Consider the following 15819-nt stretch of genomic DNA (forward strand, 5'->3'; position numbering starts at 1 on the left):
GAGGCGGGGGCTGAGCACCCAGGGAGAGGCAGGTGTAGGCAGGTGTGCACAGCTGTGCCGAGGATGGAGGTAAGCACCTGCCGATGCAGGCGGAGGACACACCTCAGCAGGGACGACTTGGGCTTTTCCGGACACACTTGGTGCCCAGTTACAGTGTTCGCAGCCGAGCATTCAGTCTGAATTCAGCAGAGGGGGACGGGAAGGGGCAGTGGGCCCAAGGGGGTGGGCTAGGTGAAGCGGGGGTGAGATTGGGAAGGAAGGGGGGGATGGGCAGTGGGCCCAAGGGTGGGGTGAAATTGGGAAGGAAGGGGGGGGATGGGCAGTGGGCCCAAGGGGGTGGGCTAGGTGAAGCGGGGGGTGAGATTGGGAAGGAAGGGGGGGATGGGCAGTGGGCCCAAGGGGGGGGTGAAATTGGGAAGGAAGGGGGGGGATGGGCAGTGGGCCCAAGGGGGTGGGCTAGGTGAAGCGGGGGGTGAGATTGGGAAGGAAGGGGGGGATGGGCAGTGGGCCCAAGGGGGGGGTGAAATTGGGAAGGAAGGGGGGGGATGGGCAGTGGGCCCAAGGGGGTGGGCTAGGTGAAGGGGGGTGAGATTGGGAGGGAAGGAAGGAAGGGGAGGATGGGCAGAGGGTGGGGAGGGACCCAGCCCCCAGGGAGTGGGGCCCCCAGCAGTACACGGCTGACTTAGGGAAGCACATGGGGTGAGTCCTGGCTGCCAGTCCCAGACTCACAGTCCCACCCCATGGGCTTGTCATTGGTCCATTCGTGACCCGTCGCCCCGCAACTGGGTGACCCCTCCCCCTAGGTCACGCCCCCCGTAAGGAGGGGCCGCCTAGTGCCCTCACAGGCCCCGGAACCGCCCTGGCCAATGAGCGAGCGAGGAGGCGGAGACGAGATCGGGCCAATGGGAGCGGGCGGGGGCGTGTCCGGAGAGCGGGTCGCGGGGGGCTTTGGGCAGCGCTGCGGGGCTGAGTGCGCCGGCCCCGCCCCTTCCCCCTCATGTACCCTGCCGGCCCCGCCCCCGCCCCTTCCCCCTCATCTACCCCGCCCCCTCATCTGCCCCGGTCTCTTCTCGACCCCCGCCCTTCCCTCTCATCTTCCCTGCCGGCCCCGCCCCCCCTTCCCCCCCCCGCCTGCTGCAGTCAATTCCCGCCTCCCCGTCCCCCCTCACCTGTCCTGGTCCCCTGGCCCCTTCCTACGCTGCCCCCCATCTACCCCGATCCCTTCCTGCCCCCTTCAGTCCACCCCAGCTACCCCAGCCCCCACGCCCCCTTGCGGCTGCCACCTGCCCCAGTCCATCCCCGCTGCCCCAGCCTCACCTGCCCCACCCCAGTCCCCCTGCTCCCCTAGCCCTGCTCTTGCCCCACTTCCCCCACCTGCCCCAGCCCCTTCCTGCCTCGTCCCAGTCCCCCAGCTCCCCTCCCACGCCCTGCTTCCCCCTAGTTGTTTCCTGCCTCAGCTCCCCCCTGCTCTGCCCCGACTCCTCTCGTCTGCTCCCCCTCCCTCTCCTTCTCCCCTTCCTCGCCTACTCCGCTGAATTCTTCCCTTCCTCTCCCCCGCCCCTCCTTCCTTCCCACCCTTGTTCGTTCCTCACCCCCTCTTCCCTTCCCTTCCCTGGGCATCTGTGGGGAGGGGAGTTTCCCCTGTGACACCCAGAGAAACTCTCTCTCCAAGGCAGGGTCGGTCTGTCTGCTGCGGGTTCCCTGGCTGGTTGCTGGGGAGGTTTTTCAGCGGGTAGAGGCAGCTGGAGAGTGGAAAAGCAAAGCAAAGTTCATGCTGCAGCCTCCGGTAAGAATGCAGAAGTGTGACCGCCAGCCCTGCTCTTTAGCTGGCTAATCTCCCCTGTCTCTAGTGGGTCTCTTGTCTCTGTACGTTACCTGCTCCTTGTGGGTTCTGCAGGCAGCCACTGGGCTGGAACTCATTGATTCAGCCGGAGCTGTGCTGAGCCTGGCTTGGCTGGGAGCCTCTCTCCCCACAATGAATATAGCCCTGCCAGGGAAATGTCTGTTGAGCGGCTGGGACAATAACTAGTGTGCCAGGGAAGGAGCAATGCAGCTGGGGTGCGTGGTGAGCTCTCCCCCTATATATATAGCCAGAGATGTCAAGAGTAACAAGAAGGGTTTCTTCAGGTATGTTGGCAACAAGAAGAAAGCCAAGGAATGTGTGGGTCCCTTACTGAATGAGGGAGGCAACCTAGTGACAGAGGATGTGGAAAAAGCTAATGTACTCAATGCTTTTTTTGCCTCTGTTTTCACTAACAAGGTCAGCTCCCAGACTGCTGCGCTGGGCATCACAAAATGGGGAAGAGATGGCCAGCCCTCTGTGGAGATAGAGGTGGTTAGGGACTATTTAGAAAAGCTGGACGTGCACAAGTCCATGGGGCCGGACGAGTTGCATCCGAGAGTGCTGAAGGAATTGGCGGCTGTGATTGCAGAGCCATTGGCCATTATCTTTGAAAACTCGTGGCGAACCGGGGAAGTCCCGGATGACTGGAAAAAGGCTAATGTAGTGCCAATCTTTAAAAAAGGGAAGAAGGAGGATCCTGGGAACTACAGGCCAGTCAGCCTCACCTCAGTCCCTGGAAAAATCATGGAGCAGGTCCTCAAAAAATCAATCCTGAAGCACTTGTATGAGAGGAAAGTGATCAGGAACAGCCAGCATGGATTCACCAAGGGAAGGTCATGCCTGACTAATCTAATCGCCTTTTATGATGAGATTACTGGTTCTGTGGATGAAGGGAAAGCAGTGGATGTATTGTTTCTTGACTTTAGCAAAGCTTTTGACACGGTCTCGAACAGTATTCTTGTCAGCAAGTTAAGGAAGTATGGGCTGGATGAATGCACTATAAGGTGGGTAGAAAGCTGGCTAGATTGTCGGGCTCAACGGGTAGTGATCAATGGCTCCATGTCTAGTTGGCAGCCGGTATCAAGTGGAGTGCCCCAAGGGTCGGTCCTGGGGCCGGTTTTGTTCAATATCTTCATAAATGATCTGGAGGATGGTGTGGATTGCACTCTCAGCAAATTTGCGGATGATACTAAACTGGGAGGAGTGGTAGATACGCTAGAGGGGAGGGATAGGATACAGAAGGACCTAGACAAATTGGAGGATTGGGCCAAAAGAAATCTGATGAGGTTCAATAAGGATAAGTGCAGGGTCCTGCACTTAGGACGGAAGAACCCAATGCACAGCTACAGACTAGGGACCGAATGGCTAGGCAGCAGTTCTGCGGAAAAGGACCTAGGGGTGACAGTGGACAAGAAGCTGGATATGAGTCAGCACTGTGCCCTTGTTGCCAAGAAGGCCAATGGCATTTTGGGATGTATAAGTAGGGGCATAGCGAGCAGATCGAGAGACGTGATCGTTCCCCTCTATTCGACATTGGTGAGGCCTCATCTGGAGTACTGTGTCCAGTTTTGGGTCCCACACTACAAGAAGGATGTGGATAAATTGGAGAGAGTCCAGCGAAGGGCAACAAAAATGATTAGGGGTCTGGAACACATGACTTATGAGGAGAGGCTGAGGGAGCTGGGATTGTTTAGCCTGCAGAAGAGAAGAATGAGGGGGGATTTGATAGCTGCTTTCAACTACCTGAAAGGGGGTTCCAAAGAGGATGGCTCTAGACTGTTCTCAATGGTAGCAGAGGACAGAACGAGGAGTAATGGTCTCAAGTTGCTGTGGGGGAGGTTTAGATTGGATATTAGGAAAAACCTTTTCACTAAGAGGGTGGTGAAACACTGGAATGCGTTACCTAGGGAGGTGGTAGAATCTCCTTCCTTAGAGGTTTTTAAGGTCAGGCTTGACAAAGCCCTGGCTGGGATGATTTAACTGGGAATTGGTCCTGCTTCGAGCAGGGGGTTGGACTAGATGACCTTCTGGGGTCCATTCCAACCCTGATATTCTATGATTCTATGATTACTGGGTATTAAGGTCTGATGGTGTGTTTCTTGGTAGCCTGGCTGTAGAAGTGCTGGGGCGAGGGTGTGATGAGAGAAGGGTAAATGGAAATGAGTAGGAATTCTGGATCATTTAGGTACCTGAGATACAGGGAACGCTGGTTTTGAAGCCAGTGGGATTGGTCGTAGACATGGCCCACAGCAGAGTCTGTGTAGAAAGGGGTTCTATGGCATTTAGACAATTCTATCAGCACTCAAATGCTGCTACCTTACTGGTGAGTCCGGGGCATGAACCCTTAGTTCCTGCAGAATCTAAGCTTTTATTCTTTTTTTAAAATAGCCCAACTTTTCCAGGACGCTGAGCTCCAGTGGAATTGGTGGGTGCTCAGTGCCTTTGAAAATGGTGCCCTATGTTTCTAGCTCTTCTTTTTAGGAAGAGAAAATTTCCCAGCATGACCTGATGTGGGGCTATCTGTGTGAATCTGGACACCTCCGGGACACCTGGTGCTGCTCAGGGCTCTGCTAAGGGGCAGCAGAGAAGTGGGGAAGACCCTAGTGATTTTCATTGCAGCCTTTGGGAACTTAAGGTGTGGCTGTGAAAATGTCAAAAACATGTCAAATTCATGCTTAGCACAGGTCTCAGCTGCTGCAGAGGCTGGTATTGGAGCTGTGTGGGAGGCAGCAGCTGCCCAAAATATGGAGCCTGGGGGAAGGGTAGAGTAGCAGACACCCTACCATGCAGCAGCCTCAGGAAGGGCAAGACAGCAATTCTCCGTTCTGGAGCTGGGTGTGTGTGTGAGAGACAGAGAGAGGAACGGGGAGAAATGATACTTCCTCATGTATCGGATGCCTACAGGCCAGATACTGGAAATGAAAAACAGAGCCCTTGAAAGTACTCCGCTAGCCTTTGTTATGCAGGAGGTCAGACTAGATCATAGTGGTCCCTTCTGGCCCTAAAATCTATGAGTCTAGATGCACATTCAGCTAATTACTATACAAAATAATAAAGCTGGGCCAATATTAACAGTAAAAGTCGCCCACTTCACGCAGACCAATAACTGTCCACTCTTGTCTACTCAGAAAACTTCACACCTCGTCCCACGGAGTAGGTCAGAATTGATATCCCCATTTAACAGAGTGGGAAAGCGAAGCACAAAGTGATGACATGACTTGCTTGAGGATACCTAACAAGCCAGTGACAGGACTCCTATCAGTGGGATCACTGATGGGGAGTTCATACAAGAATCAAGGGGCTGGGGGAAAAAAAAAACAAAACCTCTCATGAGGAAAGACTGAAGAGCCTGGTCTTGTTTACCTGAGAAAGATGATGAAAGAGAGGAGATAAAAGTCTGTATGGTCCAGTGGAGGTAGATTGGGAGCATCTGTTCTCTGTCTCATAACACAAAAACAGAGGGTCATTCATTGAAGTGAAAAGGCTGGAAATTCAAAACTGATCAAAGGAAACACATTTTCACATGGTGAATAATTACCCTGTGGAACCCACTGCTACTGGATGCTGTTGAGGCTAAAAATGTAGCAACAAAAAGGGACTGGACATTTATATTGATAACAAGAATATGCAGAGCGATAATAGTTAATGCTTCTGTTTCAGGGTTTAAGCTGATCTCTCACTGTTTAAGCTGGTGGCTGCTCTCATGCTTTTTCCAAAAATACTTAATTTAGCTTTAGGAAAAACAAATAAATATACACGGCCAAATCATTGTAATTTGTTTATTGCTAGCTGGCAAAAGTGATATTAACAAACATAGAAGTATCACTATTCACAGCAGACTTACTCAGCCCTGTCAACAAGCCTGGGGACAAATTAAGCCCTAGATGGGGTGAGGGGGGGGAAGGGGTCCGGGGAGGCGGGTATGGGGAGGCAGTGGAGGGCTGGAGCCCAAAGCCTGAACCCCACCGCCCTTGGGAAGGTGGGAAACTCACCAGCTGCTTGGTCCTCCAGCGTTGTGCCCCAGGTATCTCCACAGGGGGAGCAGGGCCCAACCAGTGCTGGTGGCCCCAGCAATCGACACCAAGACCAGGCATCCAGGAGCAACAGGAAGGGGCTGCTATTTTGCCCCCGCCCCCCATAACAGTCCATGAGGCTGAAGCCGCAAGAAAAGCCCCTGGTGACCGCGTTTGAGAACCGCTGGCCTTACACATTCGTTATGTAGAAACTGATGTTCATCTCATTGTGATGACAAAGAAAACCCACGGAGTATGAACTAGTGCTGCGTAGTGGTTCTGTGTCTGCAAGGCTGCTGCTTGTATCTCTCCCAAGGCGCGGCAGTGCGGAAGGAGCAAGACCCTGGGCAGTTACACTGCAGCTGTGAGCCCCAGGGAACAGTCAAGAATCCTGTCAGTTGCACTTAGCGGCTGCTTGGGCTAAAGCTGTGATCAGCAGTAAGGAGCACTTCAGCTGTTTGCGCGGGGTGGAGGAGCTGAAAACAGAGGCAGAGGAGGGATAGGGTACAGGGTAGACTATCAAACCTCTTTTACCCCGTGTCTATTTCCTACTCCTCCCACATTCCAAAAGTACCAGGGAGTCTTTTTGCGGGGGGGGGGCGGGGAAGAGTCTTTTTCTCTTCCATCAACAAAACAGGAGCCCAGGGCTGAGGTTGTTACTTGCCAGAGGCCGATAGGAAAGGTGGAAGCAGTTGTGCACTGTCCTTTGAGAAAGCCCTGGTAGGAATCTCCGCACCCTCTCCTTTCCCAGGAGTAGGGGGGCACTGGGCTTCCAGGTCCCCTAGAGGTCCGTGCCAGTTCCTTCCATCATGTCTAATATTGGCCTTTGCTTTGCAGGTGTCTTGCAGTTTTTTTTCGGGCCATGTACTGACATGTCCGTGAACTCTGCAAGCTGTTTAGGCAGAGATGATTGTCCTACAGGGGTGTGTGTTTGTGAAATGCCTTGAGGTAAGGGGGGATATAGAAAGGTAGAATATTGCTCTTATTGGCTAGCATGTTTCTAAACACACGTGATTGCCCAGGGATGTAATGCCAGTGATGTGGGGCAAGGTTGGGCCCTTGTAGTTCAGAACACACAGACACAGTGAAACACATTTGAATGGACAGAGTTTAGATCTTGTTGTTTATGAATAATGATGACTGTGTTGGCTGAAGTGGTCACCTTCTCTCCAGTCTGGAAAAAGCTGACACTGGATCTACTGTGAGGTTATCTAGAAGGGGGAGGAGTCATTTAGTTTTTGTCATCACCATACTTGGCTGCTCATTATTGCGCTCAGCTAAACCTCTGCTCCCTGTATGAGATGCAACAGTCTCCTTCCCCTGTAAATGTTAACACTGGAGGCAAGTCCCAGGTCTTAGACAGGATCATGGATAAGCCAGCTAGCTGGGCCACTGGGCTAGGTGGCGGGGGTCACCTGGTCAGAGTGCTAGAAGCAGGTCAAGCTGAGTCTCTGAGGCAGAAAGGGAAACCTGGACTTCCAGGGTACATCTACATTGCAATAAAAAACCTGCAGAACCAAGGGTTCAGAGTATCAGCCGTGTTATTCTGTATTCGCAAAAAGGAGTACTTGTGGCACCTTTGAGACTAACAAATTTATTTGAGCATAAGTTCCTTCTCCACTCTGAACTCTAGGGTACATGAAAAACCCCCTAAGCTTATTTTTCCAGCTTAGGTTAAAACTTCCCCAAGGTACAAACTTTTTTACCTTTTGTCCCTCGACTTTATTGCTGCCACCACCAAGTGTCTGACAAATATATAACAGGGAAAGAGCCCACTTGCAAATGTCTTCCCCTCAAAATCCCTCCAAGCCCTACACCCCCTTTCCTGTGGAAGGCTGGATAAAAATCCTCATCAATTTGCATAGATGAACACAGATCCAAACCCTTGGATCTTAAGAACAATGAAAAAACAATCAGGTTCTTAAAAGAAGAATTTTAATTAAAGAAAAAGTAAGAGTCACCTCTGTAAAATCAGGATGGTAAATACCTTACAGGGTAATCAGATTCAAAACATAGAGAATCCCTCTAGGCAAAAACTTAATTTACAAAAACACACAAAAACAGGAAACTGCATTCCATCCAGCACAGCTTATTTTATCAGCCATTTAAACAAAACAGAATCTAACGCATATCTAACGAGATTGCTGTGACGCAGCAGGGAGGGGGGGGAGTGTTGACCTGGGAATGTGGCAGGGGGGTTTCACTAGGGATGGGAGACTTGAGAGCCTGTAACCTGAGCCAGGAGGGGGAGGTAACACCTCTGCCTGGGAAACTGGACAAAGGCTGCAGGAGAGAGCCTGCTGGGGGGGGGGGGGGTTGGTTTCAGTTTGGTGCTGGGTGGTGGAATGCAGGGAACCCCAGGGCTGGGGTCTAAGCTCGCTGCCCCCCAGAAGGACTTGACTGAGGGGTCCTGGTGGTACCCACAAGCTCTGTTTTAGATGTGTTCCTATTGTCCACTAAACCTTCCGTTTTACTGGCTGGCTGAGAGTCACAGTGAATCCCAGGAAGAGGGGTGCAGGCCACGGACTCCCCCACACTCCGTGACAACTGGTGGCAGAGGTGGGATGTACTGCACCCCGTGAACGGCGCTTCCTGCAGTAAGTGACTGGGAAACAGTAAAACGAAGGGGGATTGATGGGGACCAGGTGTGCTGAAGATTCAGAGAGAGACAGTTTCAGGGGGCGGTTAACCCCTGGGAGTGTGTGACCAGAGAGAAGGACTTTTGCAGTAACAGGGTCCCCCGGGGGATTGCAGCGAGCGGTCCCAGGGGTGGAGAAGTCTGCAGCTCAACCCTGGCAAAGAGGGGGTGACCTCAAGAAGTACTGGCACCCTTGGGGTTCTTCCTGGAACCCGTGGAAAGCTGCCCGGCCTGCGAGGGGCCAGCAGGGAGATGTACGCTAAACGCTTTAAGAGCAACCTGGTGGAGCTGTGCAGGCAGAGGGGGCTGCACATTGGGAGGTCCACCAAGGAACAGCTGATTGCCCAGTTGGAGGAGAAGGATCGCTTGGATGACCAGGTCCCTGTCCCTGAGGGAAGCCGCCTGGTAGACGCAGCGTGGGCCCTGGGGCCTGACCGGGTTAGGAGGGTTCAGACTGCTGCCGAGGACATCCCCGCGACCCTTCCTACCTATGCCTGGGGAGGGGTTGGGGAAAGCCCAGCAAATACCGAGGGCATCCTGACCCCAGGAGCCAGCAGGGGATTCTCCTGGCGGAGCTCCCCATCCCTGGTGCGGAGGCGGCTGGAATGGGAGAGGGAGATGAAAATGAGGGAGCTGGAGGATCATGAAAAGCAGCATCAGCATGAGCAGGAGGAGAGGCAATGTCAGCATGAGCGGGAGGAGAAGGAGAAAGAGACAGCATGAGCTGGATCTGGCCAGGCTGAGGAGCAGTGGGGCCCTGGCTGCAGTGAGTAAGGGGGGACCCAAGACTGCAAGGAGCTTTGATAAGTGCTCCCTGGCCCATCATAAGGAGGGGGAGGACATAGATAGCTTCCTGGCGGCCTTTGAGAATGCCTGCGAGATGCACAGCGTTGTCCCTGCCGACAGGCTCCAGTTTCTCACCCCCTTACTGGACCCCAAAGCCGTGTACAGCCAAATGACAGGGGCAGATACAGGGGACTACGAACTGTTCAAAAAGGCCCTGCTCCGTCAGTTTGAGCTGACCCCTGAGATCTATCGGAAAAGGTTCCGGAGTCAGCGTAAAACGCCTGAGGCCACATACCTACAACTGGTCAACCGGATGCAGGGATATGCCCGCAAGTGGACAGCTGGGGCCCAAGCTAAAGAGGACCTGCTTGACCTAATTGTACTGGAGCAACTGTATGAACAGTGCCCTTCTGACCTGAGGCTATGGTTGGTGGACAAAAAGCTAGAGAATCCCCAGCACGCAGGGCAGCTGGTCGACGAGTTTGTGAACAGTCGATCGGGGTAGCAGGGAGGAGTCCCAAAAGAACAGGCCCCCCCGATGCAGAGAGAGAGAGAGTCACCATGGGACCTCCCAGCGGGGAAATATGGAGAACCCTGTCCCAAGGGGAACGCCTGGCGTCAGGACCATTCGACCCGCTCGAGGGGACCAACGTGACCTGAGCTGCTATCACTGTGGCCAGAGAGGCCATGTACGGACCCAGTGCCACAGGCTCAGGGACAGACTGAGCAGACCCAACCGATCCAGGGTTAACTGGGTAGGGACTCAGCTGGACTAGGGGCAGACGGCCCAGGCAAGGGGGGCTGCCAGCTTACCACCTGCTCAGGAGGGAAGAGTACCCCAGGCCAGCTCCTCCGGAGGGCTGGATGCTCTGGACTCAGGGTTCTTGGTTTACAGGGTGGGCGCGGGGCTGTCCCTCTGGAGAAAGTGCCTTGTTCCCCTTGAGGTGGATAGGAGGAAGGTCAATGGATACTGGGATACGGGCGCGGAGGTGACGCTGGCCCGGCCCGAGGTGGTGGCCCCAGATCGGGTGGTGCCGAACACCTACCTGACCCTGACTGGGGTGGCTGAGACCCCATTCAAGGTGCCTGTGGCAACGGTACACCTGAAATGGGGGGTTAAGGAGGGCCCCAAGGACGTGGGGGTACACCACCATTTGCCCACTGAGGTTTTGATGGGGGAGACCTAGAGGACTGGCCAAGCAACCTCCAGACTGCCCTGGTTGCGACCCGTAGCCAGAGCCGGCGAGGGGCACTGTGCCCCGACCTTGGGGAGGGTACCACACCGGAGGCGCAGGACCCTACCCTGGTGGGGAGGGAGCGCCGAGGGGCACAGCTCAGAGAGGCTGTGGCCTCAGACCCGGCCAATGAGAGGGAACCGGGCCCCATCCCTTCCCCAGCCGCTGAGTTCCAGGCCGAGTTGAGGAAAGATCCCTCCTTGTGGAAGCTCAGGGACCTGGCCGACCTCAGTATGGTACGGACCATGAGGAGAGGCTGCCAGGAGAGGTTCCTGTGGGAGAAGGGGTTCCTGTACCGAGAATGGGCTCCCACAAGGGAAGTAGAGTCCTGTGGGATCAGGAGGCAGCTGGTGGTCCCCCAGAAGTATCGCCGCAAGCTCCTGTCCCTGGCCCATGACATCCCCCTCGCAGGGCACCAGGGAATCCGGCGCACCCGGCAGAGGTTGCTACAGAACTTTTACTGGCCCGGGGTCTTTACCACGGTCCGGCAGTATTGCCGATCCTGTGACCCCTGTCAGAGGGTGGGGAAGGCCCGGGACAAGGGGAAAGCGGCTTTCAGACCTTTGCCCATCATAGAGGAGCCTTTCCAGAAGGTGGCCATGGACATTGTGGGGCCTCTCAGCAGGACGACCCGGTCGGGGAAGAAATACATTCTGGTGGTGGTAGATTTTGCCACCCGCTACCCCGAGGCAGTGCCCTTAGCTTCCATTGAAGCAGACACCGTGGCCGATGCGCTCCTGACCATTTTCAGCCGAGTGGGGTTCCCCAAGGAAGTCTTGACAGACCAAGGCTCCAACTTCATGTCGGCCCTGCTCTGGTGCTTATGGGAGAAATGTGGGGTCCGGCACAACTGGGCCTCAGCTTATCACCCCCAGTCCAATGGGCTGGTGGAGAGGTTCAATGGGACGCTAAAGATGATGCTGAAAACCTTTATGAACCAGCACCCACAGGATTGGGACAAGTACTTACCTCACCTGCTGTTCGTGTACAGGGAGGTACCCCAGGAGTCTACCAGATTTTTGCCTTTCGAACGGTTATATGGAAGGAGGGTAAGGGGCCCCCTGGACCTGATGAGAGACAAATGGGAGGGGAAGGCCACTCCCAATGGAGAATCAGTGGTGGAGTATGTCCTGATCTTCCGAAAGAGACTTCCTGAACTCATGGGCCTGGCCAGGGAGAATCTGGCCAGAGCCCAGAAGAAGCAGAAGGTCTGGTATGACCACACGGCGTGGGCCCGTGCCTACGCCACCAGGGATCCAGTGATGGTTCTCATTCCCGTGAGAAAGAACAAACTACAGGCCACCTGGGAAGGCCCTTTCAAGGTTGTCAAGCAGCTCAATGAGGTAAACTATGTGGTGGAGCTGTCTAACCGGGCGCACCACCACCGGGTGTACCGTGTGAATATGATGAAGCCATATTATGCCAGGGGGAATGTGGTGTTGGCCGTGTGTGGACATTGGGAGGAGCAGGGAGATGACCCTTTAGTAGATCTATTCCCAGAGCTGGTTCCCCCCGGAAACAATTCCCCTCTCGGATCAGCTAACCCCTGCCCAGCAAGCTGAGGTCAGGGGGGTGCTGCATCCGTACCGACAGCTGTTTTCCAACTAGCCTGGACGCACTAATCTGACTCTCCACTGGTGCAGACAGGGTCGCACCCACCGATAAGATAGGGCAACAAAAATGATTAGGGGACTGGAACACATGAGTTATGAGGAGAGGCTGAGGGAGCTGGGATTGTTTAGCCTGCAGAAGAGAAGAATGAGGGGGGATTTGATAGCTGCTTTCAACTACCTGAAAGGGGGTTCCAAAGAGGATGGCTCTAGACTGTTCTCAATGGTAGCAGATGACAGAACGAGGAGTAATGGTCTCAAGTTGCAGTGGGGGAGGTTTAGATTGGATATTAGGAAAAACTTTTTCACTAAGAGGGTGGTGAAACACTGGAATGCGTTACCTAGGGAGGTGGTAGAATCTCCTTCCTTAGAGGTTTTTAAGGTCAGGCTTGACAAAGCCCTGGCTGGGATGATTTAACTGGGAATTGGTCCTGCTTTGAGCAGGGGGTTGGACTAGATGACCTTCTGGGGTCCCTTCCAACCCTGATATTCTATGATTCTATGATTCTAAGATGCTCCCGCTTCCGAGTCACAGGGAAAACTGCTCAGGACCTGGAAAGAGAGGTCCGGGATATGCTAGCTTTGGGGGTGATCCAGCCTTTGGGCCTCGCCGGTGGTGCTGGTCCCCAAAAAGGACGGGTCAGTCCGGTTCTGTGTGGACTATCGGAAGCTCAATGCCATCATTGTATCGGATGCCTACCCCATGCCCAGGCCTGATGAGCTCCTAGACAAGCTGGGAAGAGCTCAATACCTTACCACCATGGATCTTAAAAAGGGCTACTGGTAAGTGCCACTGGATGCAGATGCCTGGCTGAAATCGGCCTTTATCACCCCTCTGGGGCTCTGATTTCCTGACCCTACCTTTCAGCCTCAAGGGAGCGCCGGCCACCTTCCAGTGCCTGGTGGATCAGCTACTGAAGGGGATGGAGAGTTTGCCGTGGCGTATATTGATGACATCTGTGTCTTTAGCCAGACCTGGGAGGACCACGTGTCCCAGGTTAGACAAGTGCTGGACCGACTCCAGGAGGCGGGGCTGACCATAAAAGCTGAGAAGTGCAAGGTGGGGATGGCTGAAATATCTTACCTGGGCCATCGGATGGGGAGCGGCCGCCTAAAGCCGGAACCAGCTAAGGTGGAGGTGATCAGAGACTGGCCCGCTCCCCACACCAAAAAGCAGGTCCAAGCCTTTATTGGGTTGGCAGGATACTATCAAAGGTTTGTGCCCCGCTTTAGCACCATAGCAACCCCCATCACTGAGCTATTCAAGAAAGGGAAGCCAGACAAGATGGTCTGGACCAAGCAGTGCCAGGAGGCCAGATGCTGGAGGTGGCTCTGGTCAGTGGCCCAGTTCTGGCAAACCCAGACTTTGACAAGCCCTTTATGGTGTTCACCGATGCCTCAGACATGGGACTACGGGCGGTGTTAATGCAGGAGGATGAAAAGGGAGAGAGACACCCCATCGTGTACCTGAGCAAGAAGTTGCTACCCCGGGAGCAACACTACGTGGCCATCGAGAAGGAGTGCCTGGCCATAGTGTGGGCCCTCAAGAAACTAGAGCCCTATCTCTTCGGGCGACACTTCACCGTGTACACCGACCACTCTCCCCTGACCTGGCTGCACCAGATGAAAGGAGCCAACAGACAGCACCCCGCTCCTCCCAAACCTTCCCCCGCCCCCTCCCTAACTGCCAGCCTGTGCCCCCATACAGACAGCGCCCCACTGTTCCAGAACCTTCCACCAGTACCTCCCGAACTGCCATCGTGTGCCCCCGTACAGACAGCGCCCCGCTCCTCCCAAACCTTCCCCCTAGGCAGATATGGGAGAATCATAGAATATCAGGGTTGGAAGGGACCTCAGGAGGTCATCTAGTCCAACCCCCTGCTCAAAGCAGGACCTAATCCCCAACTAAATCATCCCAGCCAGGGTTTTGTCAAGCCTGACCTTAAAAACCTCTAAAGAAGGAGATTCCACCACTTCCCTAGGTAACCCATTCCAGTGCTTCAGCACCCTTCTAGTGAAAAAGTTTTTCCTAATATCTAACCTAAACCTCCCCCGCTGGGTGAATCTGCCACCATGAAGGTCTTGTCTTGATCTCTAATAATAGAAGATGGGTTTAAAGCCCTGAAAACGGTTTATCTCCCTTTCAATACTCTTTTTTTTAAGCATTATGTATTATAATCTTGGATATTCTTATTATCCATATGAACATCCAATCCCGCTTTGACTCTTCCTAAAGTCTCAACAACATCCTGTACCAAGGAGTTCCACAGGTTAATTTACAGCTGGAATGAAAAAGTAATCTATATTTTTCACAAAATTCTGCCAGGGGAGGATACACTTAGTTTCCAGCCCCTTAATTCCATCCTGTTTCAGGTGACACCAAATCTTACACGCTGTTATGCTATCAATAAAAATAGGTCAAGATTTTCCCAAATAAGGGCCCAGAGTTTGGCTCCTTATTCTGTATTTAGGTGCCTAAATAAGTGCTAAGCACCCAACAGCCCCCATTGACTCTGGTGGGGGATGCTGGTGCTTCATATATTTGAAAATGAGGCCACTTCATGTGGATTGAGGAGTCTAACTATAGGCTCCTACTTTTGAAAATCTTGGTCTTTCTATACTTTTTCAAGGACAAAGTCGAAATGTTGCCAGAGGAAGTTGCATTAATGGAATCACCTTGTCCCAGAGGTGCTGGCTCTTCCCTTGGCAGTGGTCACAAAAAAGAGGTTTTTGTTTAAGTGAGTAAAGAAAATGAATAGATTTTTCCAGTCCCTTATTGTCCTTCTGCATAGCTCACACAGCCCAGGTTGAATATCAACAGCACGTCACTGCAAGGTCAGTTTCTGGTTCCCTGGTACTTGCAGGCTGTTTCATTACTGATGCTACAGCCAAGCAAAAAATTGGCGTTCTATCCCCAGATCTTCCATTGACTTGCTGTGGGACCTTGGGCAAGACACTCTGTGCATCTCTTTCACCCTTCCTCTGTCTTGTCTCTTCAGACCGTAAGCTCTTTGGATCAGGAACTCTCTCTGTGTTTGTACAGCACCGAGCACAATCGGGCTGGGACCTCAGTTAGGCTTGGAGATGCTACTGAAATACAAATAATAATGGAAAGAGATCAATTCACATTCTATTTTTAAACAGAGCCTGAAACTGGGGCCTAACCGGCTCTTAATCTCCCCATCAAAGGGAGGGAATCCAACGTTATGCACGCATTTGAAAAACCCTAACCTTTCCCATTGAAGCATCTGATTTATATCATAATCAGGAAAGGCAAAGAGTCCAATGTGTTTTCCCTTAACGATGTGTCCTAGGTCCTGTGACCTGGACCTATTGCAGGTAGGCACCAGTAGCAGAAAGGTCTGTTGGAAGAGCATTGAATGTCTGGCACAAACTTTTGTTGAATTTTATTTTCCAATATGATTTGACTCTCTGTCTAGGTTTTTCCGTGGCCCACGTCGTCGTGAAATCTTGGGGCTGTGGGGTCTGAAACTGGAGTTCCCAGGCTTTATCACCATATCTCAATTCACCTCCCCTCATATCGTCCCAACTCCAGCAATTGCTCACAGGGAAATCTTTAATATGGTTTTAGTTGTTGAGTAGGGTGTGATGATAAGCCTTCGCCAAAGGGAATTGTTAACAGCTTGTGGCCTATTCTGAAGAAGGTGGCAGCTATTAAACAACCACTGCTGCT

General features: G+C 53.2%; 1 long non-coding RNA gene across 1 annotated transcript in view; it reads left to right on the plus strand.

Annotated features, from left to right (window-relative positions):
* The first annotated feature begins 1167 nt into the window (after nucleotides 1-1167).
* Nucleotides 1168-15819, plus strand: part of LOC140910920 (uncharacterized) — a 28171-nt gene continuing 13519 nt past the window's right edge. The window contains exon 1 of the long non-coding RNA XR_012158796.1: nucleotides 1168-1786. This is a non-coding gene — a long non-coding RNA (uncharacterized lncRNA). The remainder of the gene's footprint in view (nucleotides 1787-15819) is intronic.

The sequence above is a fragment of the Lepidochelys kempii genome, chromosome 4 (genome assembly GCF_965140265.1).
Source record: "Lepidochelys kempii isolate rLepKem1 chromosome 4, rLepKem1.hap2, whole genome shotgun sequence".
NCBI lineage: Eukaryota > Metazoa > Chordata > Testudines > Cheloniidae > Lepidochelys > Lepidochelys kempii.